Source organism: Dreissena polymorpha, chromosome 4 (genome assembly GCF_020536995.1).
Source record: "Dreissena polymorpha isolate Duluth1 chromosome 4, UMN_Dpol_1.0, whole genome shotgun sequence".
NCBI classification, from domain to species: Eukaryota; Metazoa; Mollusca; class Bivalvia; order Myida; family Dreissenidae; genus Dreissena; species Dreissena polymorpha.
In genome coordinates, this window is record NC_068358.1 from 50,191,466 (window position 1) to 50,195,513 (window position 4,048).

Consider the following 4,048-nt stretch of genomic DNA (forward strand, 5'->3'; position numbering starts at 1 on the left):
GTTGTCGTGGCCAAGTGGTTAAGGCGATGGACTAGAAATCTTTTGGGATCTTCCCGCGCAGGTTCGAATCCTGCCGACATCGCATACATTTTGCGACGCGTTTTATTTCTTTTCTAACGTAATTTGATTTAATATAGCATATAAGCTATGTTTATTGTTAAATATGTTGAAAATTGTATGCGCATCCTTCAATTTTTAAAATTAAAACAACGTTATGGCTAAATTGGGTAATTTACTGCTGAAAATACGAATGATGCATGTTGCATTTTTATTTTTATTTCAAAAAGTAAACGGTAAATCTGTCTATTTCTTGGTATTTTTGCTGTAAATAGTGTTTCTATAAAAAAATTAGTTTAAAATATAATTTAAATGATACTTTTTTGAATTTTATTACACCGACCCAATTTTTACTTGGCTGAAATCACTTTCATTTCATGGCGCTATTCCATAGATAAAAATTTGTAAAAAATAAATGTCTGTAAAAGAATACTTATTTCATCTTGTTTAAATTTTAAACACCTTTACTGCATCTGTTCACACCAACTGCATATTTGGAAATTTTAATGAATTATGGAACTTTTATATACCCCAGGGGTGAAAATAAACTTGACAAAAGCCGAGCTTGAGGGTGGTTTTGAAAAAATCGGTATATTTTTTTTAAAAGCATGGAAAGCCTACCTACAAATTTGCATGTAGTACAGTGAAAAGATGCTGATTAGCAAAATAATTAATTAAATTATATTTGGATATGTGCCCATTAGGGGTGCGCTACCTTAATAAATATTTAATCCCTTATAACACTGGTAAAATTGTTTTGTTTCATTTATTGATTTGTCCGAATTTGATAAAACCCGTTGTGGACATGAGCATTGTTCTCCTTTCGTTCCGTTACAATTATTTGATCGGTTGTTACTGTCCATAGATTATGTGACATTAAAAATATGACGAAACTTAGTAGAACGAAAATTCGCATTTAAGCCCGGTCTTTATTGTGCAATCATTATTACGGGAGTTATTGCCCTGTATTTATAGATATGGCATGTTCTAATGGATCGTTGTATCTATGCGGAATCTCGGGACCTAATGATCTGATTTGATGATATAATAAATGTGCCCATTTTATATCGGACACTAAAACATACGAATTTTATGACACTTCATATGCAGCATTAATTGGGTTTAATGCTGTATTTTCAGGTTGTTCCGCTATAGTGATTTTTTAGGGAGTTGTGCTCTTTGATTAGTAGTATGACATTTCTGATGAATTGTATTTATCTGTGTCAGATCACATCAACTAAAGATCCTAATTTGACGAAACTGTATGGGCAGTCTCCTTACAGATTGGCTACGCACACATGTCCAACGGCTACACTTAGTTTTCAAAGAGTCATTGCCTCTTGAATAAGTATTCTCTCCCACTCAAGAACTCGAAAAGTTATCATCCGATTTTAATTTCACTTGATATGAATCATCAGTATATAGTGGATATGCGCAGAATGTCAAGTCGTTCGGCGCAAACGATTTTTTCGGGTCGGTCTCTGGAAGTTAAGATCCGCCTATGATGATAATTAGTATATACAGTAATCTTATAAGCTAGACATGCGCGTATTGTCAGGTCAATCCGCATGAGCGTGGAGTAAGTGACATTCAAATAATAATTTGTTTCCGCGTGAGATCGCTGACAATAATGATCCAAAGTTAAAAACTCTTATGAAGCATAGGTGGGTCATGCATATATAACCATATGATTCCGTTCCAAATAAGTTGAATACCATCATTACGGACTGTTGATATTTCTTTTTTTTTAAGTTTCCAATCCTTAAAATTAACCTATACCTTGACAAAGCGCATAATGAGGGTGCATTTTATCAGTTTTTCTACCATTCTGTTTATGAAATCCTGCGTAGTCATATCTGAGGTAAAAGTTTAAATGCAAACGAATGTTTTACACAATCTTTAAAAGACTCGAAACATCGATTGGTGTACGTGAAGAAACTACAAAGGGTAGTTTAAAATTTCAGAACTGAATAAGACTTTCTTAACGTAAATTTTGGAGGGGGTGAGGCTATACGTCAATAACATTAATTATTATTTTTATTTGTTTTATAAACAAGCTCCGTATGATCATCAATTTTGATACAAAAGAACGTAAATAAGAAAACCCTCGCAAAGTATATTCGGATTGCAGAACCCTTTGTTTTATTTTTCAAAATTAATTATTTTTATCAACAAACGAATAACATAACGCTCTTTCATTACAGAGAGTTTCCGATGTGACCCTGGGTATTCTCCGGTTAAGTCGGAAGTTTGGGCGTATTGTTCTTCTGCTCGTAAAACACTACCGTCGTGTGAACATCAAGGTGATATGTATTATGTATATCATATTCTAGGTATAAAGAGGTATAATTCTTTAATTGTTATCTGTACATCAGCGACGAATTCTTAATTTTCCTTTTAACGATATTATGTGGATAGTGTGAATAAACAGCGATTTGAACACTGACAAAACACATTAAACGCGTTCTAACGCATTGTCGCCATCGTACTTTCGCGTTCTCTTACTGTCACGTACTATCGCACTGTCGCCATCGTATTGTCGCACTGTCGTCATCGTACTATCGCGTTGTCGAATTGTCGCCATCTTACTATCGCATCATATTATCGCACTATCGCATTGTCGCAATCATACTATCGCACTGTCGCCATCGTATTGTCGCACTGTCGTCATCGTATAATCGCACTATCGCATTGTCGCATTGTCGCCATCGTACTATCGCACTGTCACCATCGTCTTCTCGCACTGCCGCCATCGTACTATCGCATTGTCGCCATCGTACTATCGCGTTGTCGAATTGTCGCCATCTTACTATCGCATTGTCGCCATCGTACTATAGCGTTGTCGCCATCGTACTATCGCATTGTCGCCATCGTACTATCGCACTATCGCATTGTCGCCCTCTGAATTTTAATGTGTAAGCACGATGGCCCTAACGGTACAAACAAATCAGTACGTTATCATTAATGACACTACAACTTCGTTGATTTCATTTGCGTCATTCGTGTAATCGTGTCACCATCTTTTAATAATCAGCGTTTATTTTCGTAATACTTTTATACATGTCGCGGAAAATCGCGATAATTTCAAACAGCTTATGCGAGCGCAAACCAACGCTTTATCTAACGGACACACATTTGACATGTGGCCACACCTACTAACGGCTAGAGGAGCAATACAAAAACAATAATTATCAGCTTCACGATGAACCGTTTGAATTGAAATAAATCGCGCGTGTTAAAATAAGCCACTCAACGCATTGAGTTGCTTATCAATAATTAAATTGAGTCGTTTAATATGTGGTTTTACACACATGAAACGACCTGTAGTTAACCATACCAGCGACACATTTTAACCTGCTCCTTTCGAATAAAACTTGTTTCCTTAATAATGCATGTATTTAGTTTTCCGGTATTATAAAGGTCCCTGAAACAATAATTTCATTTACACTAAGTCAAATTCAAATTCACTTTATCTCAGATTCAAGTTTATTATTAGTAATTATTCAAGATTATGTGCAATTTTAATATCTTATAGATCAATGCTATATCACACCTCTTCTTTGATAGACTGTGGGCTGTTTCACGATCTTCCTCATGGCGACGTCGATATCACCAACACAACAAATGGGTTAATTGCAACACTTACGTGCCATTTCGGGTATATCCTTAATGGCAGCAACACTACAGAATGTGCCAGCAATGGAGAATGGAACCATACAGGACAAAATTGTGTACCCGTTGGTAAAGCCAAGATACATCTTTCTACCTAAACCAATGATTTTAACAACACCTTTGACATTCCGAATATAATATTGCCTTTTTATTTACTTACTACATTGTCACTTAATCTATAAATCAAACGAAAATCAGGGATTGTGTTTTGCATTTTAATAATGTACACAGTGTTTTTAACTTATTTCAACATGAATTTATTGTTAAATCATTCACACCAAGTCCAATGCTTTTGTTAGATTGCGGACCATTGCCAACT

The 4,048-nt window shown here is 35.4% G+C and overlaps 1 non-coding gene across 1 annotated transcript; it reads left to right on the top strand.

The window, feature by feature from the left end:
* On the top strand, nt 1-82 carry Trnas-aga (transfer RNA serine (anticodon AGA)). The gene has a single exon. It is a non-coding gene; the product is annotated as a tRNA-Ser (tRNA).
* Nucleotides 83-4,048: the final 3,966 nt, after the last annotated feature.